This window comes from Zalophus californianus, chromosome 2 (assembly GCF_009762305.2).
Source record: "Zalophus californianus isolate mZalCal1 chromosome 2, mZalCal1.pri.v2, whole genome shotgun sequence".
Taxonomy (NCBI): domain Eukaryota; kingdom Metazoa; phylum Chordata; class Mammalia; order Carnivora; family Otariidae; genus Zalophus; species Zalophus californianus.
The window spans coordinates 163,401,610-163,427,275 of record NC_045596.1 but is presented as its reverse complement, the minus strand read 5'-3'; the positions used below and the strand labels follow the sequence as shown (position 1 = coordinate 163,427,275).

General features: G+C 43.6%; 1 protein-coding gene and 1 long non-coding RNA gene across 9 annotated transcripts in view; one reads left to right on the top strand and one right to left on the bottom strand.

The window, feature by feature from the left end:
- The window catches only part of CSGALNACT1 (chondroitin sulfate N-acetylgalactosaminyltransferase 1), a 337,597-nt gene that overhangs the window by 48,192 nt on the left and 263,739 nt on the right, over window positions 1-25,666 (top strand). For 2 of the 8 annotated variants that reach the window (XM_027598294.2, XM_027598293.1), the window contains exon 2: window positions 703-769. The exons of 4 other annotated variants lie outside the window; for them this stretch is intronic. The gene's annotated coding sequence lies outside the window, so the exon portion shown is untranslated. Of the gene's footprint in view, window positions 1-702; window positions 770-2,292; window positions 2,315-8,942; window positions 9,062-25,666 lie in introns of those variants that run through there. 2 more of the 8 variants (XM_035726078.1, XM_035726079.1) reach the window with 2 other exon arrangements.
- LOC113924442 lies at window positions 16,257-20,826 on the bottom strand. The gene is made up of 3 exons (XR_003520687.1): window positions 20,716-20,826; window positions 20,539-20,642; window positions 16,257-16,349 (listed from the first exon to the last, which is right to left on the bottom strand). It is a non-coding gene; the product is annotated as an uncharacterized LOC113924442 (long non-coding RNA).

Below are 25,666 nucleotides of genomic sequence, written 5' to 3'. Positions count from 1 at the left end.
TCAGTTCCTACAGGAAATAATTTCTCAAATAGAGGAGCAATTTAGGGATGACATACAGTAAGAATTTTCGTTAATGAATTGACAAAGCTTCTTTAAGATTAGCGTGTCGGTGGAGATTGGTTTGTGCAATGTCTGTTAGTTTGTTGTGTTTGATATTGTTGTCTTGTAGTTAAACGTATGTACCCTGGAGCCAGGCTGCCTGGATTTAAAGCCCAGCCTCACCATTTATTAGCCATGAGACCTTGGGTAAATTACCTAACCTCTCTGTGCCTTCATGCCTGCCACCTACAATGTGCTTCATAAGGGTTAATGCCATCATTACCATTGTCCTTAGCATCATTTATTTCTAACAAATTGTCTTACTTCACAGAGGTAGAGGATCTTTTCAGGATCCTAAGTATACCTCCTTAGGAATTGCATTTGGCTGAGAGCGCAGACCCCTCCACCACCACTGCATGATTTTAAACTCTGAAGGGCTTATTTCCTTAACAAGACGACTGGAGGTAGAGTTGCTGACCTTGCCTTGGTGTCTTAAGGATGTCAAGTAATTGAGATTCTCTTGTTTTCCTTCCTTCATGGGCTCAAGATGGCTGCTGCAGCTCCAGCCATCATGTCTGTCAGACTGAAGGAAAAAGGATAAAGGGTAGAAGGTCAAAAGGGTACCTGCCAGTTGAATAAGCTCTCTTTTAAATTCCTTCCTAGAAATCCAGCCTAAGGACTTCCATCAACATCTTATTCGCCATCTCTATCTTCCAGGGATGTGGAAAAGGTAATTTTCCCCAGATACTTTGCCTCCCTCAAAAATACAGATGTTCTCTTACAAAGAAAAAAAGAGAAGGATGGATATTGTATGGGTGGCTAGCAGTCTCTGCCACAGTGGGAGCTCACTGTAAGAAAGCCACCTCAAAGGTTTCAAAGAATTTTGTCTATTTCTAGCAATTGGATTGCCTTCTCCCACATCAACAGCTTCTGGTAGTCTAGTCATTTAAGTTTTTAGCATGTGTTCAGTTTTTGCCATTAGCAATTTTGTTCAAGAAAGAAAAGATTACAGAAAGATATGGGAACATACCATGTTTTAAGCTCAGTTAGTTGTCAGTATAGGTGAGGGCGGATTCTTAGTTTACCCCTGAGATACATTCTGTGGGTCACATTATAGGTGCTCCCCAAGCACCTATTATGTGAGGTGGTGACGAAGCCTCTGTCATACATCCATATCCTGTCTATCATATTGTTATCTGTAGGCAGACTGACAGTAGTATAAAAACACTACAGATATCAGTCAAGAGGTGCAGAGAAGGAAGGTAATTAGCCTGATTCTGTAGGAAAAAAAAATTTCCAGGCAAGGTATGTACATAAGGAAGGACCATGGCAACAAGTTATAATGATTTGCTTAACCTCAGGTCAGAGTCAAAGTTGAAAGCCAAACCATGAGCACTATCTAATAAGATCTCACAAGTAAGAGGTTTAGGATCTAGGTCCAGATTTGCAGTAAATGATTTATATAATAATAAAAAAAAGACTTAACTTTTCTGTGCCTTATTTCTTATTTTGAAATAAGAAATAATACCTACCTAAGTTTTTGTTTTAATTGCGGCAAAATACACATAACATCAAATTTTCCATCTTCACCAGTTTTAAGTATACAGTTGCAATCCATTTCCAGAACCCTTCTTCGTCTTGCAAAATTGAAACTCTGTACTCGTTAAACAATAGCTTCTCATTCCCCTTCTCTGGCAACCCCTGGCAACCATCATTCTATTTTCTTTCTATGAATTTGACCTCTTTAGATACCTTATATAAGTAGAATCATACAGTAGTTGTTCCTTTCACTTAGCATAATGTCTTCAAGCTTCATCTACATTATAGCATGATAACTTTTTTTAAAGGATTAAAAGAATTTCCTTTAAAGGCTGGTAATATTCCATCCCAATGTATGTACCACATTTTGTTTATCTCCTCATTGTTGATAGACAGTTGGGTTGCTTCCATCTTTTAGCTATTACAAATAATGCTACTCTGAATGTAGAATATACAGGTATTTCTTTGAGACCTTGCTTTCAATTCTTTAGGGTATATATCCAGAAGTGGAACTGCTGGAGCATATGACAATTACAAAAAATTTTTTTTTGAGGAACAGCCATACTGTTTTCTGCAGCAGTTGCACCATTTTACTTTCCCACCAGCAACGCACAAGGGTTCCAGTTTCTCCATATCCTCCCCAACATGTATTATTTCCTGAGGTTTTGTTTTGTTTTGTTTTTTGTTTATTTACTGTTTTTTTTTTCTGGATAGGAGCCATCCTGACAGGTGTAAGGTACGTACCTAAGTTTTATTTTATTTTTTATTTTATTATTTTTTAAAGATTTTATTTATTTGACAGAGGGAGAGAGAGAGAGAGCACAAGCAGAGGGGAGTGGGAGAGGGAGAAGCAGGCTCCCCGCTGAACAATGAGCTCAATGTGGGACTCAATCCCAGGACCCTAAGATCATGACCCGAGCTGAAAGAAGACGCTTAACCTACTGAACCACCCAGGCACCCCCTCACCTAAGTTTTAAGGGAGTCCCAACAGTGCCTCCAGATTGACCTCTTCTGGAATCACTGCTCCCTCACTCAATCCTTGTTTCTCCTTGGGCAAGTTACTGAGCCTGTGAGCCTCAATTTCATTTTCTGTCCAATGTAGATGTCCATACGGAAGGGTTGTATGAATGTTGTTGAGATTATGCCCTATGCTATGTGCCCATTCCAGTATTTTTATTGCTGTGGAAAACTTAAAGGCATTAACAGAGTATATTATTGTTAGTATTCCCATTATCCCTGGCTGTAGGTTTTCTCCTACATCCTAATCGAAAACATGATGTTTCCAAAGTGTTAGGGTAGAGAGAGCATTGGTCTTGGAGCCAGCAGGCAGGGAACTGAATTCCCATTTTCCCACTTATCTGAGGGACCTTGGACAAATATCTGGGTCTTATTTTTTCTTTATCTGAAAAAAAAAAAAGATGGCATGACTGTAGACACCTCATGGGACTTCTCTTTCACAGCTACCTCCCCCTGGCCCCTCCCAACAACCTAGAGGTTTTCCCTGCCAGCTTTTTTGAGATTTTATTGACATATAACACATGTAAGTGTAAGGTGTACAATGTGCTGACTTGATACACATATCTATTGCAAAATGATTACTACAATAACGTTAGCTAACACCTCCATCTCCTCAGATAATTACCTTTTTTATGCATGTGGTTATAACATTTAAGGTCTAAGTCTGTAAGACAGTATTGTTAATTATACTCACCATTGTGCACATTAGATCCCCAGAATTTATTCATGATGTAGTTGGGAGTTTGTACCCTTTGAGCAGTGTCTCCCTGTTTCACACACCCTCTAGCCCCTAGCAACCACCATTCTACTGTTTCTGTGAGTTCAGCTCTTTTAGATTCCACATACAAGTGAGAACATAAGGGATTTGTCTTTATCTGGTTTGTCTTACTTAACATAGTATCCTCAAAGTCCATCCATATTGTCACAAATGGCAGAATTTCCTTCTTTGTTAATGGCTGAGTGATATTGCATTGCAATTATACACCAGGTTTCCCTTATCCATTCATCTTTCAGTGGCTGCTCGGCTTGTTTCTGTGTCTTGGCTACTGTAAGTAATGCTGCAGCGAACATGGGAGTGCAGATACATCTTTGAGATGGTGTTCTCATTTCCTCTGGATACACCCAGAAGTGGGATTCTAATAGCCTACATTTTGCTGCCACCGTATAACTTCTGACTCGCTATTCGCCACCTGAAGTTCAAGCTTTCCTACGAACTGCTCTGACCCCTCTCACTGTGAATTTCTAATTGTGAAGTCTGGAGATGCGCTGGGCCTCCATCTTCCCAGACTCTTTTGCTGAGTTTGACCATCGGTGCAGGACTACTTCATTCTTGACCTGCCTCGTTGGTTCCTGGGACCCCACTTCCCTTTGATTTTCCTTTCTGTTTAGATAGGTCTCTCTCAGTATCCTTCTAAATCTCTTTCCTCTCTCCAGGGTAGGGCATCCCCCTCCACATATTTTCTGATGACCCTCGAATCTCTATTTCCAGACCTTCTTTTCTGAACTCCAGGCTCCTGGATATATCTCCCTCTTGAGCTCCTTGAAGGCAGCATATCCCAAAATGAGCTCCTTACCTCCCATTCCACTCAGTCCCAGCGAGGTCCTCGAAGCAGCTGGGCCCACAGCATGGTGCTTGTTGGTGCCCCATTCCCAAGAGCGCTGGTGCTGCTCACTCTCTGATGCCCCACCCCCACCCCTGTTGCACTTGGCTCAGTCTCCAGACTTTCCTGACCATCACTCTTGCTCTTCCTTCTGTCCCCCTTCTGCCCTGCCCTGGTACTTCATGCCTACTTGCCTTGCAAGGATATGGCCAACACCCCCCACCCCCGTACTGATCTGGTTCACAGTTCTGTCTGGATCCCTTCCCTGCCATTACCATTCCTCCACCTGAAGTCCACACTGGGGCTCAGTCCCACCGTTCACCGTATACCAAGGCCAGAGATCTGGGTGTCATTCCAGCCTCCTCCTCACTCCTTTCCCTTGGCACCCAGAGCTAAGGCCCACTAAGACTGAAACTGCTTCCACGTGGCTCCCAAGTCCTCCCCTCCTCCACGCCTTTGCCACCAGTTTTCTTGTGCAGGCTGTGGTCATCTCTCTTTGCTGCTATTGCCTTCACTGCATATTTAGTTGCTTTGTCTCCATCCTTGCCTCCTCCTGGCCATCCTCCACTCTACTGCTAGATCCTACAATGCTGATGCTCTGAGCTGCTTAAAACTCGTGCATCCCTTTGCTGTGGGATCAAGGACCAATTCCTATGAATGGCACACATAAGCCCTCTGTGGTCTGTTCGCACCATCTTCATTTCTTGCCTCTCAAGCCCCTCCACTTTTGAGCTACACCAAACCACTCAGGGTTGCTTTTCATGTTTGTATTCATTTGCATGCACTGTCTTCTGCCTTTCTCTCTGCCTTGTTTTGCTAGAAAATTCCCACTCGTCATTTGAGACTCAGCTCCATCATAGTCCTCTCTGTCATGATGAGAGCAGCTAACACTGGCATGTGCTTGCTGTGTGCTAGTCACTGCTCTAAACACTACATGAATTTGTGGAGTCCTCCCAACAACCCTCTTGTGGTACCTGAAGGGCAAGCACCATTATGATCATTCTCATTTTACAGTTGGGAAATGGAGGCACAGAGAGGTTAAGTGTCTCATGCAGGGTCACACAGCTAGCAACTGGAAAGCTGGGATCTGAAGGCAGGCAGTCTCATTCTGGACTTTGGGCTCCTCACCCCTGGAGTAGCCCCGTCTATCTTAGGCAGAGGTGGCCATTTCCTCCTTGTGCTGCCCTGCCCTCATCTGCCTCAAATACATCTCTATCATGGCCCCTTGGGGGCAGACCTGCCTTTAAGTCATGCTCAGGTTCCTGGTGCAGGGGACCCCGACTCGCCCATTTATGTAACCCCATCGCACCACGGTACATACTCATCAAAATTCTTCTGAAGAGTAACTGAAGGAATATAATGAATATTAGTTGAATGAATGATTGCCTGCTGCCTGTTTTCGCACTGTGCACAAGCTAAGAATGGTTTTTGCAGATGCATATTTGCAATAGATCTGATGATAGGGAATGCTAATTCTAAACCTCAATTAAATAAAATGTTATCCCTCCCAAAAGAATTCTGTCCTTCCTCATTAGATCTGGGTTATACTCCAATTGTTGTTACTGTCTTTTGAATTTTGTCAATAACAAATTTGAGGAAATGTGTGCGTTCTCTTATTATGTAAGTACTTACAGGACATCCTCATTTGTGCCCCTTGGCTCACAAACCCTAAAATATTTACTCCTTTACTAGAAAAGTGTGCCCCCTGCTCAAAGTGGGCTATTTACATAACAGTGTTACTGTTATTGTTACAGTATGATGTGGGGATTAAAAAATGTAGAATGTTCTGGGCACACGCGTCTGATTAGATGGGGTAAAGCCTGCGAAGCCTTGGGAGTAAGGGCTAAACAAATGTTCTTTTTCTCTTTTCTATTCCTAGACCTGAGTTAGGGTAACACATGGTTGGTTGGTTTGAGGGTAGGTGACTTAAAAAATATGACACACAGTGTCTTGCTTTACTGGGTGACCCTGGAGGTTAGTCAGTGGTGTCTAGGGCAGATTGTATACAGTTGAAATTGGAGACAGACCTTTTTTTACATTGTTAGGGCCCCACATTCCTGATGACAGTGACCTGGACTGCAGGACATCTAATTGTTTATGAGGCCTTGGACAAAGGCAAAACTCAGCAGGAGCCAAAAGGAATCTTTTCCACACGTTTTTTGAAAAAAGACTATTTATAGGCTTATGTCTACATATATATTTTTGCTACTGGTATTAGAATTTTAAAGTCTTTAAAAATTTATATTCAGAGTGTTTTTCTGTTCATTTTTCATTTTATTAAGAAGAAACTATAAATAAAACTTAACAATGCCATCGTTTTTCATTAGCTCTAATGGCTTTGTGACAGGATGAAAGCTCACACAGTGTAATGTTTGATTTTTTTTCTTCCTCAGACGCTGTTGGGCTAGATCATTTAGAAATATTACAAAATCTTCTGTGCTGAAGGAGAAAGCTTTTGACTCCAAATTAAAAACAACAACAACAACAAAACAAGACATGTGCATTACATCATGTGAAACCTTTGTAACTTTTGGAAGCTTTTCTAGATCACACAAATTCTTTTGTCTTCACGTTGTTGTTTCTCTTCTATTCACAATCTCTGCCCCCAGCTGCAGTGTAGCCTCCAGAATAATTATAGAACTCTAAGAGCCTGTGTTCTTATTTCCTTATACTTCAAATTTACCTTGAATTAAAATCTGCATTTCTTAGGTTATTATTCGGAGCCAATTGTACAGTTATTTTAATAGGAACATTTTAGGACTGTATGGGTCCAACCACATTGTTTACAAGGAAGAAAGTGAGGCCAGGAGAGAGGCTAACAAATACACTCATGGTCATATGACTAGGTAGTGGCAGAGCAAAGGCAAGAGCCCAGACAAGACCCACTTGCTAAAATTTCCTAGCTGAATTTTTTCCCTTTTGTAATTTTTCAGGGATGAAATCATCCAGAAACTTGAGTGGGAAGAAATAACAAAAGTCCAAGTTCTTATTTTTAAAATTAAGTCGTTAGGATTTAAATTATTTCCGATTCTGTAGACATTTAAAATTGAGTCCCTGGTTTCAGGAAAATAATAACAAGGGACTTTGAAAATGTACTGAATTTCACATTGATGTTACTAGAGACAGATTTTCTCGGGAATTGACACCAAGTCAAGTTCATGGTTGTAGGTGATGTCGAAATACTAGACCCTTGGCAACTAAGTTCAAAGCGAGATGGGATTTCTGCGTCAGCTAGCGGGCTCCTCAGCCTCGGTCTCCCAGGCTTGTCAGATGGGAGGGGCCTGGGCTGTTTGGCAGACGCCGTGCACCTGGGTGCCATCTTTGCTGCACAAACTCTTGGGGACTTTTTGCGTTTGTGCAGTGGATCATTTTAGAAAATAACCTATAATTCTGTGCCTGTGCCTGTGTCTGCTGCTTTATTAATGGTTTTTTTCTTAAGACAGCTGCCTGCATTTGCTTAAGGGCAGAGTGGGAAGGAGCTGAGGGACTGTACAAGGGCTCAGAAGCACTCATTAGGGTGGTCATCACTTCTAGCCGTTTACTTAACATTTAAGGAAACCCCTACCCTTTCCCTTTCTAGAAGACATCATGGACACTAAGCGAATATATGTACAGATCCAGTGCCTGTCCCCCTGGGAAAGCCATTGTATTTGCCAGTCCTGGCTCCAATCCCAGGTCAACACCACCATGATCTTTGTTATAGCCGGTTCTCTCTGTTTTTTTTTTTTTTTTTTTAAACTTTTTAACTTTCTGAAACATTAATTATGAGAGTTGTGCTTTCTAAGATTTGCCATTAAGGATAATTCAGTAATTTCGTTTGGAATGTAAGACCTGAAATGGGGGCAGATCTCTCTACGAAACAAGAAGTATCAAGTGAGTATAGGCGCTAGTACTGTAGTTACTGCCCGTATGTGGGTAGTTGCCAGAAGTATCATAATCACTTTCTGGAACACTGTGTTCTGACTCTAGTTTGTACATCTGTTGTATCTTTCTAGCCAAAAGGAAGTGGAGAGTTGTGACAATATCAGGCGAGTTTGGGGCCAGTTAGTTATTCCAGGTCACAGGTTTACTTTCACCTGATTAACCTACTCCCTTGATGGTATACAGTTGCTCCTAGAAATATTTTAAGTAAACATTTATTGAGAACCTCAGTGTGTGTGTTCACATTGTTACTGAATGCAAGGTGGGACAGGTAGCAAATGCGAGTAAAGATTGGCTGGCCCCCATGAGAGCTGGGGTCAGATGGGGGTGAAGTCTAGGTGATTGGGGCTGGGGCCACCATCAGGGCCGTTATGTGGGCTGGTATCAAACATGGTTGATTACACACAGGTAAGAACTAAAGACCTAGATGTGAGTGAACAGGGGCTCCCCGCGGGAAAATGTAGCCCCAAAGAAAGTCTCAGGTAGGGACCTGAGTCAGTTGAGCGGACATCAGGTAAGGCATGATCCAGACTGAAACTGTGAGAACGGGCTGCATTCGTCATGGCCCATTCAAACAGAAGGCTTTTAACACCAGGACTTAGTTATAAAAGTCTTTGGAAGATCTGGCAGCCAAGTAGGGGATGATGAGGTCACCCAGAGATTAGCAATAGCAGGAAATCACTATCATCTCTGAGGCTGGTGGAACAAAGAGAAGGGGATTGTTTTTATCAGAGGCCAAGAGCTGGGTCTCCATGCAGGCTCCCAGAAGCAGCTGGGACCATGGAGGGAGGCCTGTCTGGTGGGAGCAGGAGCTGTGGAGAAGACAAAGCCACTGCGGGAGATACCGTCCAAAGCAGAGAGAGGAAAGGGAAGAAACACTCTGGCTTCTTCCTCTCTCCCATCCTCCAATCTTCTATTTAAACCTCGCTCGAGCCAGTTGGCAAGTGAGTGTGGAAAAGATAGTTTGCAGGGGAAGGGCGGGGAATGGATCAAATTACAAACAGGCACATGACCAGCTTGTAGACAAGAGCCTGGGGCGGGGTTGGAGGGAGACTCACTGCTGGCAAGTTTTGAGCTGACAAGGGGCCATAAGCCTAATAGATGCTAATAGCGCAGCAGAACAAGCCTTCTGTGAAGGCTCCCGAGGGCCTGGAGTGTCAGACTCATCTGATTTTCCCACGCTCGAGCCCAAGAGTCTTTCTTGTGTGAGGTGACCGTGCTCCCTCTCTGGCCCATTGCAAGCTCAGCCAGATTTGGGGGAGGTGGTGCCTTTTCAGGATGTGGGCTTTCTTTGTTGGATTCCTGTGGCCATGTGAAGGCTCAGCAGCTGGCCTTTGACCAGGGATCCCAAAACGTCTCTTTAAGTGGCTGGAGCGCTCGGGATGAGTGGTGAGGAGTCATGGCCACGAGTACTAAAAGAAAGAAAAGTTCTGTATGCAAAGGTCCTTTCAGGCCTGTTCCAGGTGGTCTCAGAGGCACCACTTTACTGAGGTAGTCTTACAAATTCTCAGCCATGACTTTGGGCATCTTCTGGTCTCTGTCCCCCTTCCATTTAATCATTCTTATCATTATCATCACCGTCTCCAGTGTCTTCATCCCAGACATGGAGCTCACTGTAGGTAGGACATCATGTTACCTGCACTGCAGAGAAGGGATGAGTTCAGCTACTTGTAACCATGGTGAATTATCCCTTATTGAACAATGAACATACACCAGGCACTGTGCAAAGTACTTTACGAACAGTTGCATGGTGGTGCTCAAACTTCAGTGTGAGTCAGAATCACCAACAGGGCTTGTTAAGATGCAGAGTAGTTTCCCCTCCTTACAGCTTCCCATCTGTTTCTGATACGGCGGGTCCACTCTGGTCCCCAAGGATTCGCATTTCTCACTAGTTTCCAGATGGTGCTGAAGCTGCTCATCCTGGGACACACTTTGAGAACCACTGCATTCTGCCTTGGCTCTTCACAAAGTTATGGCAGGTCTTGTATTCTCCATCCTACAGCTAAGGAACCGGCGCTAAAGAAGTCACGTCATTAGTTCAAGGCTACATGGCTGGGAGGCAGGAGAGGGAGGTCATCATTTGGGTCAGCTCTTGGTGGCCCTCCTAGGCCTCTTAGTGCTGGCCTGGCCCATCATTAGGGCTTTCCCTGAGGCTGGTGGAACAAAGAGAGGAGGTTTGCTTTCAGGCTTTGGGGCAGCAAGCCTGGATGGCTGCCACCCAGTGGTCCAGGCCACTGATCACCTGTAAAATTTGTTATTTGGTCTTAACAGCCCTAGTGGATTTCTCTCTTAAATGTTATTCTGTGGTGAAAGTGAATTGGTGGGTTACATTTTTTAAAAAAATTGGGCCCAGTTTGGGTTGGTTAGTAGATTTTACCTTTTGGTACAAAATGCTAGCTGAGGCAGGCTGGGTTGTCTGAGTCAGCGAGACCTGGAAGCCCTACTCGGTGGCGTTCAGGGAGGGATCCCCCGCATGACCAGCCGCCCTCTCTGCTGGGAGAGAACCTGCACTCACCATCTGCAGTGTGGGGGATTAGCCACGAGGCTAAGACCTCTTTCCCTTACCTCAGGGTGTGGCCTGTTGCCCTATTTTGTTTCACAATAAACCGAGGATCTTTTTAATAAACTCAGTCTCCCGTACTGATGAATCCTGCGGTCATCCCCAGGGACTTGCACGGGGCAGTTAGCTCAGATGCTTCACCAGCAAACTCTCCTTAACTTCTCGAGTCACCATTGAGCAAAGCAGGCCACAGGAAGGCCCGGGGCTTGAAGGACAAAAAGGGTGAGATAGGGAGCAAAACACACCACCTCCTTTCCTACTAGATTTGAATAATATATTAATTATTAATTCAGAGTGTCTTTATTGTTCCATCTGCAAACTGCAAATGTGAATTCCAGCCATGTATTTTTAAACAGTTTTATTATGATCAAACAAATTTGAGTATCTCATGCAGTTTATTGCAAGTGGGCTTTGCTTATAAGGAAACAGCTGTTTTATATATGGTTTCTATATTTTTCATTTTGGTAAACTGTAGCCAGATTCTGATTTAGGAGAAATGCGAGCTGTTTACTATTTAATAGTTCTATATATCGTCCTTGCAGTTGCTTCCATCATGTTTCCTTTGCAGAAATAGTGAGTTAAGGACCATAGTAGAGAAATCTATGCCCTGGGACCTGGACTAGATTAGAGGAATTGATGAATTTATAACAATATAGATAACTAATCTGGGTAATAAAGATTTAAAAACAGCTTCAGTTGGCTATAAATGAAGTTAATGCTGCCTCCTGGAAAGAAAGGATGTAAAATTATATTTTCTGTTACTTTAGAAATCGATTCCAAAAGTATTCCTGTATTAATTGCCCATCAACATAAAGCCATCTATTAGACAATAACTGCTTGTGACCTTTTTTTTGAAACATAGTTTTATTCAGATTCTAGTAAATTTGTACCTGCAGTTTTCTGGTTGTCTCTCAAATGTAGCATTGTATTTTGTCTAATGGGTTTAATACATAGGAAATTCTCACCGTCTTTCTTGTAAATTTTTAAGTAGAAGCCAGAGTCTTCTGTGGTCCTGTGTATCAGTTATTTATTGCTGCATAGCAAACCTTCCCCAAAACATAGTGACTCAAAACAGCAACAGTCATTTATTATGTCCAGAGATAGGCACTTTGGGCTGAGCTTGGCATGGAAAGCATGCACATCATGCACATTAGCTGGGGCCATTCAAGGGCAGGGGGCAGTTGGGGAATGTGGGGTGGAGTGGGGAGGGGCCAAAGGTCCTCTTCCAAGGTGGCCACTGACCTGGCTGGCAAGTTGGTGCTGCCTGTTGACCGGGAGCTGAGCTGGGGCAGAGGGCCTGGAGCCTTGGTTCCTCTTCATGTAACCATGGTAGAACCGCAGTAGCTGGGTTCTAAAAACCATCATCCCAAGAGAACCAGGTAGAAACCCATGATGTCGTCTTTATGACAGCCGTGGGAGGCTCATGGCCTTACTTCTGCTGTGTGCTGCTGGTCAGGCCACGTTGAAGGGCAGGGGCCTCTAGGCTCTGCTTGTTGGATGGGTAGAGTGCCAGAGGTTTGACAGTGTGTTTCAAAACTGTCACACTCTGTTAGGAGCCTCAGATCTGCGTTTAACTGTGACTTGTCAATGAATGATCTTGATTACTTATTGATAGGGTGAGGATGCACTGCTACCCATAATTACGTGGCCTGATTGGAATCTATCCGGGCCCATTAGGTATGAGCTGAACAGTGCTCTCAGGCCTGCAATGTGGTGGACCCAGGTTTTGTTGGAGTGGTGGGGATGGAAATCAGAGTGCGGCGCCACTGGAACAGTTGTGTGTGTGTGTGTGGGGTGGTGGTGGAGTGGAGTCAGCAGGTGTGGATGGTGCTTTCAAAAATGCTCAGCTGAGACAAAAAGAAGAAGAGAAAGGGGCAATAACATGAAGGTGATAGGGGGCCAAGAGAGCTTTTCTTTTCTTTCTTTTCTATTTTTCTTTTCTCAAGGTTGGGAGAATTTGTAAGGTAAAGGGAAGGAGCCAAAACAAACTATAAGGTGGTATTGTGCCCATTCACCTATGTGACTTAATTTCTCTTCCAGATTTTCTTAAGTGCAGAGATCGTGGCACACGGCCATATATAAGAGACACTTGATAAACATAGAACAAAGGAATTTCACTTGTAGAAAAACATTGTTTATGGGACTGTTCACTATATGTGGTGACCTCTTTCCTTCCCCTTCAGGGTGTGGCCTTTTGCCTGCCATTTTGTTTCATGACAGACCATGGAGATTTGAAATAAAAGCCAGTCTCCCACATTCCTGGGTGCTGTGGCCATCCCAGTGACTGCCACTAAATGACTGTGTCTTCTCCTCAGCCCCACCTCAAAGACCTCACTAATAAACTCGACCTATTTTCCTGAATCACCCATCGAAGAAAAAGAGCCCATAGGAAGACCTAGGCTTCAAGAATCCCCCACTGAGGACCCCAGGAACTAAATACGGACCTAGTCACAGAGTCATTTTCTCTCAGAGCATCACCTGGTCATCTATAATATGGGGTATGAACATCTACTTCAGAGGGATGTCATGATTAAGGTCTTGAGATTGATCACGTTTGTAAAAGTACTTCCTAAACTGTAAAAATTAACTGCAGAGCACTATACAAATGTAAGAAGCTGATTATATGTAGTCTGGTAGGTCAGTATGGGTGTTTATATTTTATTAGAAACCTGATTTTTTTTTCCCTAAGGGTTGTATAGTATCTGCTTCAGTCACTTTTCCATTTTTTTGACTTATGTAAGAAATTGGCCTGGAAGTGTCAGCAATTGAAAAATTGCAGTGATTTTTTGCTTTATGATCTACAGTTGTAACAGACACAGTAATAACAGTACTCCCTGTCTGTAGTCTTTTTCTTTCTTTCTAAGGAGTACAAACCACTGACTACTGTAAATAATGGGAGTGGCATTTCGCCTCTGGACCCGCATGTCTTTAGAGACTCTGTTTTCTCTGACACATGAGAAATGGTTGAAGACATTGCAGGAATTATTTATATTAGTGTGCTAATGATCCAAGGCATACAACATGGAGAGAATAGTACAATTCAATTTATAATTCATGCTAATTAACAGCTCTATGAAAAGAATTTCAGCTTTGACTTCATTTTTAATAATTGGCCCATCCGTACAGCCCTGTACATTTGATTATTGTTGGTGACGGGCGCATATGTACCATTTCCTTAGGACGGCGTCTCTTTTAGGGCAACTACACTCTTTTCTAAGCTAAAATTTCTAGTGAGGACAGGGGATGAAACACGAGTGTGTTTATTTCCTGAGTTTTTCTGCTCAGAAGAAGCAGCATGTGGGTTTTAATGGATGCGTGAATGTTTTACTGAGCAATTTGTCGTTTGGGATGCCAACTGGAGAAAAACTCATTGGTGGTTTTGAAGTCTCACTGATGTCTACTTCATTCTGGTAGAGCAAAAGTCACAGATATCACACTGTGCACATTTTTGTAGTTCTTAATAGAAACAGAGGCCCCGAGACCATGAATATATCCGAACCGCAATAATAAGCCGCAATAAAAATTTAAATAACTGAGACGGCATTTGAATGACCTGTCTTTGGTGTTTGCATTCCTTCAGGTGTGTGCGTCTGTGCTCTATTTGATTTTGTCCCTAGTGGAAACTTCTGTGCCACGTGTGAGAGGTAGACATACGTGACCAAGCTGGACTTGGAGTCAGAGAAGACGGAGACGTGACAGGCTACAGGCCCTGTCTCCAGTCCTGCAACCACGCTGACTCCATTCCCTGTTATGTCCCCGGGGGAGGGTGCTGGTCGATGCCATCGCTCTCTAGGGTTGCTGCCTTTCCCAGGGCTCTTGCCCTGGCCAGCTGTCTTCTTCTGTCCCAACGAGGGGTGAGGGAGAGCTGGTGAGAAACTCATCTGTGGGAGGAGCCTGAGTCTTATGTGGCCCATATTTCCACATTTAGGAAATTCCAGAGAACACATTTGTTTTGGTTTTTGCTCTCATTTCTCGTTTTGGGGACTCCCCTTCTGTGTGTAGTCTAGGTGGTGGGCAGGTGTCGGCCCTGGCTGGGCCCAGGCACCCCTCCTTGACCAGCCAGCTGGATGCTCTCCCTGGAGCTTTGACTCTTGAGCGAGGAGTGGGAAGAGGAAAGATGGTTAGAGCTGTGCGTGGCAGAGGCTCAGCACTCCTGTGGGCTGCCTCCACCCTCCTGAGTGCGTGTCCTGTGGGTAAAGTGAGACTAAGCTTTTGCTAGTTTTCTAACTCCTTCCTAAGCTGGAAGGTGTTCGTTTCATCCCTCTGATCCAGAGGCTTGGCTGACATGGTAACCCCCTGAGTAGCCCCCATGTTGTCATTTGTTTCACACCTTCTTTTTGTCCCTCTAGTTTTGGTCCCCTCCTTCCCTGGGTGGAGTGTGAAATGGATCACCAATGTTTCCTGTCCTCTATTTGCCAAGGCTGGTTTTCCAGAGGAAAGGAACTGGTCTGCTTGCCTTTGTTGTGGATGGTAAAGGTAGTCATCACTGTGCTGTCTACCTTTGTGGGACACTTTGCAGTTCACTGAAGCATGTAGGTGCCTGATTATTTTGATGTCTGAGTGTAGGTAGATATTGCTGTCCAAGTTGTATGGGTGATCAGATGGCCTCAGTGAAGTTAAGTGATTTGCCCAAGGCTGGTCGTATGGCTGTTAACTAGCAGAAATAGAACTTTAATCCAGTCCTCCTGACTCCCGAGTCTCCTGTTCCTAGCCGTTCTGATACACCAGTTAGTCTGGTGATGAAACAGCCTCCCCTGAAATACCATGCCGACCAGATTCAGAAGATCTCAGCAACTAAGAGCTGCAGATGAGCATTTGAGCAAGAACAGTTCCCAGTGGGCGTGGGGTGCCACGAGCAGTCCTCTTTGGAGCTCTTCTTGACATGTGGCTCATGCTCAGTCCCAGAACGGGAAAGATCAAGGGCTGCTAGACTGAACACCCGCTGTCTCACTTCTCCAAGACCACAGCAGGCCCTGCGATGGGGATGGCCGAGGAGCAGGATCCCTGGGAGGATCCTGCCCTCCGGTTTGAATGCATCAGCAGCTCGCTCATGCGACAGCATGACAGGTCAGCTCCCAGGATGGGGTAGGTTACTTTGAATAACACAAATTTAAGAACTAGTTAATACAAATTAGGATCATCCCCAAATAGCTTTTCTTTTTTCTTTTTCTCCCCCTCAAGTCCTATGTGCTTAGTCCTGATAGGTTAGAAAACACAAAAAGAGGTAAAGAAAAAATTGAAAATACAGACAAAAAGAAGACGTAAGGAAAAACCCCTCACTTCCTTGCCACCCACAAATAACCATCTTAACATATGCTTTTCCCAGACCTTCTTTCTCTTAAACTTTTATCCCGTGTTAGGTATTCCGTTCTTAGCATATTTGTATACCTGATCTCAGTAGGTCTTCCCGACACCATTTTACAGAAAAGGGAACTGAAGCTCTAAGGGGTCTGCCTCATTTCAAAGGACGTGCTCTTCACTGTACACCTAAACGCACATGTTATACACACAACTATTTAGCAAATACGTACCAAGGGCCTCCTCCAAATGTGTTGGCGCCGCAGCGAGGCCGAGTGTGTGGAATGTGTCAGAGCTATGCTGCCGTAGGGAGCGTGGATGCAAGGACAGATTCGGGTTTTGTGGGGCCCCACACTTATGCCACTTGGGTTTCTCTTTAAGAAAAAGAATATACAATTTTAATACAGGATTCGATACAAAAGTGAGTATTTACTTAGAAGGGGAAGAGGATAGAGAGCTCCTTTCTTCCTCTGGAGCTCTCTTGAGGCAGTTGATCAGAAAAGTGTACATGAAAGGCTTCCTCATCGGAACCCGGTGTTTCCTGCCGGCCAGAACACTCCACCCTCCAGGGCCCTGTTGCTTTCGCTTCCTTGGCTTCCCAGGCCGAGCTGGAGACCGTGTACAAGGGAAGACTCTGGATCCAGGGGTGTAGGGAGGGGAGGAGTCACCTTTCCGAGCTAAGAGCCGGTGTGGGCCTGGAGTCATCCCAGCAAGAGTGAGACAGAATTCCTGTCCTACTCTAGGAGAATATAAATATTTGCTGGCATTCTCATAATTTTATGGTTTCATGTTTTGTCTTTGTTAGATCTACAGTTTAATTTGGTGAATGTTTTGGAGTAGGGATCTAGTAATTTTTTTTCCCAAATTTTAACCAGTGACTTCAGTATTACTTGTTAACTAATTCACCTTGTCCCCTTGATTTGAAATGCCACCTTTATGATCTGTTAAGTTATTCATTCTTGGATCTGTGTCTGGATTTTCTATTCTGTTGCATTGATAGGCCTCTTTATTGCTGGGCCATTACTCACTTAATCATTAGAATTTAGACTATATTTTCATATTTGAGAGGGTGGGGTCTTGCCCTGTCCCCTCAATAGCTTTTGTTTTAAAACAATTTCTTTACTCATCTAGTTATTTTTCTAGGTGATGGTTAAAACCATTTGCCAAGCTTCAGAAAAAAAAAATTGTTGGGATTTGATTGGGTTAGTATAAATTTTAGGTTAATTTCTAAAGACTTGAAATCTACATACTATTAAATTATGTTTTCCAGAAATGTGGTATATATCTATTTATTCTATTTTCCCTTTATGTTATTGGTGCCCCCCCTTTTGTCTTTTTGGCAAATTTTGAATGTTCAGTCTAGGTAGTTAATTTTTGTTATGAAAGGGATCTTATGTCCCTCTTCTATAACTTTTCTAACTGACTGTTGTTGGTATGTAGAAAGGCTTTTCAAGAAAGGAACATGACCCCTTACCAAACTTAGTAATTCTAATAATTTTTGAATTGTCAGGACTTTTGATCTTGTTTCCATTTTTTTGAAAACTGTATTTGGAGTGGCGTCTGATGAATCAAATGCTGTAACGACTGGCCCTGGGGTGTGGGCGGTATCCAGGGCATGGTGACCTGATCAGGCAGGATTATTGATTTTAATAACTGTGACTGAGCAAATTAGGGTCAAGGTTAGGACACACAGAACTTATTTAGAATTTATTATAGAATTTATTATAAATCATCGAGAGTCTGACAACGTGTAAATCACACAGCACAGATCAAATCACTTATCCTGATTGGACATTTAACTTGACCATGGCCCTGCGATAGTTCACAGCTGCATATCTCTTACATGTCTGTGCTGCTGATGTTGGCAAATCAGCTTGTTCAAAGGCATGCTGTGTTCAGGGTGAATGTGTTTTACCTGCTCTTCACTGTATAAAGGACACCAAACTGAACTACCCGTAGATAAACACAGCTAATAGGGATTTCCTAAATGTTTGGGCATTTGCTGGTGGTGATCTGCTGTTGGATTTGTGGGGGCCCTTGGCTGTAGCACCCTGCTTCTGAATTTAGAACGGGACTGTGTTATCCTTTATCTGTGCTTACGGGAAAGACTGCTTAGAACCAGACCTCAAGCGTGGGCAGACAGACTCATTCCACAATTAGCAGGCTTGCTCAGGCTGTGTTGTGGCGTGGCTCAGGAGGTGAGGAACCTGAGACTGTATCTACAACTTACCTGTGGTTTAGACCGATTTTACTTGAACGTTGTTTCACACTGAAGCAACATCATTTCTGGGCTTATACCCTAGTGTGAGTTAGTTGAGTGTTCTACTTTGGGAGAACTGGAAGGGGAAAGACCACAAGTCCCAGGGGTGTGGTGATGACAGGGGTCATCTTTGTGATCTTGTGTTTGTGGGTGTGTGACAGAGGCAAGTACCCCCAGTGGGAGTAAAATTTAGGAAACCTATTTGGGGAGTGCTGGGAATCATTTTATTTCTAATTAAGAAGAGCCCCTAGGAAGGGAAATAAGTTAGCTTGCCAACTCATTAGTAGACATTCTGATTAGACCTTCATGGCACACTGCCTGGTGGCTGGTTGTAGGGATAGGAGGGACATTTGTCGGGCCTGGGACAGGAGTATAAATGGAGGCTCAGGTACCGTGTGTCTAAATAGATATTTCAAAGTTACATATCAGCCTATCTATAAATCAGGTTCTAACCCACTCTCTTGATAAGTAGACCTTCGTAACAACCTGGACAGCCAGATTGTAGAATTCTCATACTCCTCAAGTTTCTTGTTCAAAATCTCCCTGTGGCACATATAGACACCCCTGGCCTCAGGCACCCCCAAGTCTGTCTGTACCTCCTGCGAACAGCCTCCCTTGTGCAAGCTGTGGGGTGGTGCTCCCTTGAGAGAATGGACCCAGGCAGGTACAGGAGCAGGTCCCAGGACCTGTGATGGCATCCTAGGGGCTCTGTGAGCTCCTTGCCCCATGGAGGTGGCATGGCTGGAAGAAGTGTGAGTAGGGTCCTGTAAGCATGGTGCCCAGGATATGAGCCCAGCCTCGCACCCAACCTGAAGTTCACAGGGCAGGGGGTGGATGTGGGAAGAGTGGATGGAGCAGCAGGTGGGAGCTTAGAACCCCAGGGTAGGTGAGGTGCTCTAAGGGGTGAGATCAGGTGCCCCAAGCACAAGGGCCCTGGGATGGGCCAAACTGTGATTGTAGAAATGCTCTTTTATTATTTCTGGATTATGGGCAGCATGTGTTGAGATTCACCACTCATCTGATACAGACCCAGTGGACATGTCCTACCCCTTTCTCAGACCTCGCTCCTCCCCTGGCCCCTAGTCCCCAGGTCCTCCTCACAGTGTGGGCTTTAGTGTTGGTGGTAACAAGGGTCTGCTGTGATGGAAGGAGCCAGAAGTGGGGCTGGGGAGGGGTGGAGGGCAGACGGCCTCCCTCCCACTTCTGTCCCCCCTCACTGTTCTTACAGATCTGCTCCTCTGGTCCTCATGCCCTTGCCTCAGCCTCCCACACTCACCCAACACCTGTCTCTCCACTTCCTTTCCATTCTCATTTTCTGTTCCATTTTTGCCTGAGAGTTTTCTTCTTCCCCATGCTTGGAGGCAGTGGCTTGGCCGGGGCCCTGGGGGCTTGACGGGGAGCAAGATGCCCTTGCATCCCAGCAAGCTGAAGTGTTATTATAGTAGTACTATATTCAGGTACTTTACAATTTAATAGGCTTTTGTGGGTCGACATGGAGACCTAACAGTCACTAATAACGTTATTTCTATGGAGAAGTACGTTCCCAGTTTCAAATAACTGATTTACAAGTGAACTTTCAGAACAAAACCTGTTTGTCATAGTGGCTGTTATTTTTAGAATTTTGGATCTGAAAAGTGCTCTGTGTACATCAGTAAATGAATTGAAGCAAATGTAACCTGATGTGTGGGGCCCCCTGTGGCTCTGAAGGCCTATTTTTACAGGTGAGAAAACTGCGATCAGAGAATGTGAAGTGCTGTGTATAAAGCCAAAGCCAAAGCCTTGTCTGGAACCAGGCCTCTGGTCCCAACTTGCTGCCCCCTTTTATTACTATCAGGACATACAAGGGCCATTTTGACTAGCAAAGGATATAAGCACCTGCATCTCTTTGGGGGCAGATAGTTCACGAGGTGTTCCGGGGAGCACGGCAGCCTGGAACCATGGTGGATGCTGCCGGACTCCACCTGTCCACACAGGAGTCTTTGGAAAAGACAGAGGGCTACTTGTTAGATTTCATGCACGTGACCACATTCCAATGAGAGGATATTTGAAGAGAAGCAGGGAGAATCACAGCTTTTTAGCGCTTAAAGGCTGCTACAGGGGTCATTTGATCAACATTCTTAAAGTGTCTCTCTCTGTCCATACTTTAAAATGAGACTGATCTACATGTGGAGTTAAATTGTTGGAATTTTTTTAAACATAGCTTGAACATTTTTATAACATAGCCGTAATAGCTACTTTAAAGCCTTTCCGTGATAATTCTAACGTCCGGTTCATGGCTCTGTTGCCATCTTGAATTAACTTACCTTTAAGCGTTCCAGTACAGGGAATAAGAGCTCCTGTTTCACAGAACTTTGAAATTGTTTTCTCTGGTGTCAATTGCACAACATCTGTGAGGCTGTTTCCTCACCTATAAAATCAGGAACGTGATGCATCAGGATGACACGACAAGAAACACAAAAAGCCCCTGGCACTGCGCCTACCTCATTGATGGTGTGGTTTCTGTCCTTCTTGTCATCGTTGTCACCGTCACCAGGGATTTCCTGTCACTGCTGGGAGGCTCATCTATCCACTCCTGAACAGGTTTCTCGGTGCTTTCTGGCACCTCCTCCTCAGTTTGAAGAGATTGCCTATTCCGAAAAACCTATTTCATATTCCGAAGAGCCCTCCTTCATGGGTCAAGAGCCGCAGAATTGCTTTCTTTCTTCTTATGTGTTTAAGATTTTTGATTTGTTATGTTCCAGGAACTACTTTTGATTCCTCTTGGCTGCCTCTAAGTTTTTTCAGTTATGGCTTTTCTCTTGACTTTTCTCTGTGCCCTATTTGTCTTGGACCTTCTTTTCTTAATAAGCTGGGGACATAGGGATATCCCTTAAGCCTATTTACCTTCTCAGTTAGGTGCTTGATTTGCAATTATGTCAAACATCATCAGTAACTGCTCAGCTATGAGGACAAAATGAGACAAGTCTTTCTAAAGTTGAGCCATCCTTTTTTGTGGCTTTTCCTGGAATAGTTTCTATGGTCTGTCATTGGTTATCTGAAGAATTCCCAGTCTGGAGTTTCCCTCACCCTCTCCTGACCTTTGCTTGCTTGGTTTTAGTATTCCACGCTAATTCCCATCATCCTATCTGATGTGGTGTTATTTGTCACAAAGCAAATGTACAGAGACCTCTTTATACTTCCTGTCCAACTCTTTGCCCCTGGTGCTGGGTGTTAAGGTTTACGTGGGGTCTCACACTGGGGATTGATTCCTGAGGAAATGACTTCGGAGTGTTTACAATGTGGCTAAGTAGCATTTAGTAGGATATAAGGTTTTTCAGACAATTTGAAAATTCCAGTTGTCGGTGACTTTTAACATTGTCTACAAAGGAATCCTATAGCCTTGCTGAATTTGTGCACTTTTCCCCCAGCCCAGATACTCACTCTTCAAAATGACTTTTCCACACCTTTTCTTTTCTCCTCAAGCCTCCAGCATTTTCTACCCTTCCTTAATATCGGGGTGTGGCCTTGCTTCTCATTTCACTGATAAAGTAAAAACACTTAGAAGACGGTATATCCTTTTGGTGCTGAAACTACACACACCCACCACATCTGTACATATAGACTCTGATTTCCTTCCTATCCATGCTCTCATCTGTATACCACCCAAGGCCTGCTCTTCTTGCACTGGACTCTGTCCCTTCGCACTTACTCAAGTATATTGCTCTAGAGTTGATCTTCACTCCCTGCATCCTTAATTTCCCCTCCCTCCTGGATCAGCCCCATCAGCACACAGAAATATCTTACATCTTAAAAAATTCACTCTTGAACCCACTTCTAGTTTTCAATTCTATCCCATTTGGTTCTTTTTTACAGTTTCTGTTCCTCTGCTGGGAACACCCAGCTTTCCACTGGATTTTGAGATAGTTTGCCTCCTGGAGCAAAGCTCTAATGGCTATTTTAAAGTCTTTACTTGGTAATTCTAACATCTGGGTCATACTGGGGTCAGCATCTGTTGATTGTCTTTTCCTTTGGGAATTGGTCACATTTCCTTGGTTCTTTGTGCATTGGGTCATTTTGCATTGTCCTGAACACTGTGAATGTTATGTTGTGTAAACTCGGGGTCCTTTTGTAATCCTGGAGAAGTGTGTTTATTTCTGTAAGCAGGCAATCAGCATGATTAAGTTTAGGCCTCTAGTTCTATCTCACCCTCTCTGAATAATGGTTCCCATGCGGTTTAGTTTTCCATAGCGTCTGCTTTCTGTTTTGGGTCTGTCCTGCCCTTGTGCAACTCAAGGGGACCCTGAGACTTGAGTGGGCTCACACACAGAACTAGGGGGTCCCTTTCCCTAGCTGTCTCCTCTCTGTGGTTCCACTCGTACTTCTTGGCTCACAGGAGCCAGACAGATGGGGTTTCTATCTGAGATTTGTGCGATCGTGGACCTCTGTGATTGGAGCCCATCCCCTGGGCAAGGCCTCAAGAGAAAAGAGAGAGAGACAGATGAAGAAGGAGGGTTGTGGGGAGAAAGTGAGGGAAAGGTGAGGTTGGGGAGGGAAATGAACTCTTTGAGGGTCACTTTTCCAACTTTTGATTCCTTTCCACAATCTGCTTGCTTTCCACCCCCCACCCCAAATTTATTTTATTGCGGTAAGATACACATAACATAAAATTTGCCATGTTGACCATTTTAGGTGTACAGTTCAGTGTATTAATTGCATTCATAATATAATGCTGCCATCATGACCATCCATCTCTAGAGCTCACTCTTCTTATAAAACCAGAACTCTGTATCCAGTAGACAATGACTCTCCACCCTCCCCTCCTGCCAGTTCCTGGAAATCACCATTCTGCTCTCTGCCTGTATGATTTTGACTACTCAAATATGTCATATAAATGGAATCATAGAGTGTTTGTCTGTTTTGTGACTGGCTTATTTCACTTACCAGAAAGTCTTCAAGGTGCATCCATGTTGTAGCATAGTCAGAATTTCCTCCTTTTTAAGGCTGAATCATATTTCATTGTATGTACCTACCACATTTGTACGTACCTACCATATTTTGCTTATCCATTTATCTGTCAACAGATGCTTGGGTTGCTTCTACATTTTGGTGATTGTGATTAATGATGCTGTGAACACGGGTCTACAAATATCTCTTTGGGACTGTGATTGCAGTTCTTTTGGGTATATACTTAGAGGTAGAATTGCTGGGTCATATGGTAATTCTATTTTTAATTTTTTGAGGAGCTGACACACTGTTTTCCATAGTGGCCGTACCATTTTACATTCCTGCCAACAGTGCACCAGGGTTCCAGTTTATCTACATCCTCACCAACACTTGTCATTGTCTGTTTTGTTTTTGTGTTTTTGATAGTAGCCCTCCTAATGGGTGTGATGTGGTATCTCATTGTAGTTTTGGTTTGCATTTCCCTAATGCTCAGTGATGTTGAGCATCTTTTCATTTCCATTTTCCATTTGTACATCTTCTTTGGAGAAATATCTATTCAAATCCTTTGCCCATTTTGCATTGATTTGGCTTTTTGTTGTTGTTGTTGAGTTTTAGAAGTTTTCTATACATTCTGGATATTAATTCTGGATATATGATTTGAAAATACTTTTTCCATTTTGTGGGTTGCCTTTTAACTCTGTTTGTATTGTCTTTCGATGCACAAAATTTTCATGAGGTCCAATTTGACTGTTTTTTTCTTTTTTTTGATTGTGCCTTTGGTGTCATATTCAAGAAATCATTGTCAAATCCATTGTTATGAAGTGTTCGCTTTATGTTTTCTTCTAAGGGTTTTATAGTTTTAGGTCTTACATTTATGTCTTTGATCAATTTTTGAGCTAATTTTTGTATATGGTTATAGGTAAGGGTCCAACTTCATTCTTTTGCATGTGGCTATCCAGTTTCCCCACACAGTTTGTTGAAAAGACTGTCCTTTCCCCATTGAATTAGTGTTGGCACCCTTGTCAAGAATCATTTGACCATATATGTGAGGGTTTATTTCAGGGCTCTTTATTCTGTTCCCTTGGTCTATATGTCTGTCTTTATGCCAGTATGTTTTAATTAATAAAGCCACAGTCTGCCTGCTTTTGTTTCCTTTTCATAGTTCCAGGTAGCTGCTTTTTGTATTTTGTCCAGAGTTTCTATCTGTGATCAGAGGGAGGATGACCATTGTGGGTGTTCACCACCATGACAGTTCCATGATTTTAAATGCCGTGTGGGCACCATCCAGGTAAACCTCCTGCCTGCACGTCTCCCCTGAACTCTACTTCTTCTGGACGTCAAACAGGCATCTCAATGGGTCTAAGGCTGAGTTCTCCATCTCCCTCCCTACCTCCCCTCTCCTAGCTTTCCCCACCCCAACGAGGGACCACCATCCTTCAGTGGCTCCGACCAGATACCTGGAGCTGTTTATGGCTCTTCTCTGTTGCTCATACCCCACATCCAAACCCTTAGCTAATCTTGACAGCACTTTTCAAATTATATCTAAAATCTGGCTTCTTACCATTTCCATGTTATCATCATCTCTTACCTACAGAGCTGTAAGAGCCTCATAACTGCTCCCCTCGCTTCCATACTTTGGCCCCAGTCTGTTCTTCACCCTGTCATAAGTCAGAGCTTGTTAAGCTTTTGCTCAACCCCATCATCCCTATTGATGACTATTTATCTCACTGTGTAGAAAAGCTCAAGTCCTTGCAGTGATTTTTAAGATCCTAGGTAACCTCTGATCATCCTTCATTCCTGCATTTTCCCATTGCTGTCCTTACTCATCCGGCTTCAGTTACACAGCTCCTAGCTGTTCTTCAACCCTCTTCTTGTACTCCCCCGCTTGGGGCCTTTGTACTTGCTGTTCCTCACCTGGAATCCCCCTCTCCCAGATATCTGCAGGGCTCTCTCTGTCACTCACCTTCTAATCTCTCTTCGAGAATCACTGACTCAGAACCCTCTGAGTCATCCGTGACTCTCTGTCCCCTCTTACCCCGCAGTGGCCGTAGCACTCATCACACCTGACGTGTCATTTGTGTCTCTTCTCATGAACTTATGCTAATAAGCTCTTTTTTTTTACATTCAACTAACATCTGTTTATTTATTTATATTTAGTTTTTCTTTTTTTAATCTAAATTCAATTAGCCAACATATAGTACATCATTAGTTTTAGATGTAGTGTTCAATAATTTATCAGTTGCATATAACACCCAGTGCTCCTTACATCATGTAGCATAAGCTCTTTGATGACAAGTTCTTTGTATTTATTTTTCCAGCATTGTATCTTAGGTGCCTAGAACAGGACCTAGCACACAATAGGCACTCAATAATTATTTGCTGAATGAACAAATTAGAAGATAAACAATGGAATCAAAGTATTTCTTCACAAGAAGGAATTTGGTAGAGTTATTCGCCAATATTTTTCAAAAACACTGTATTAAAAGGAGGATGCAGAATTGTTATGAT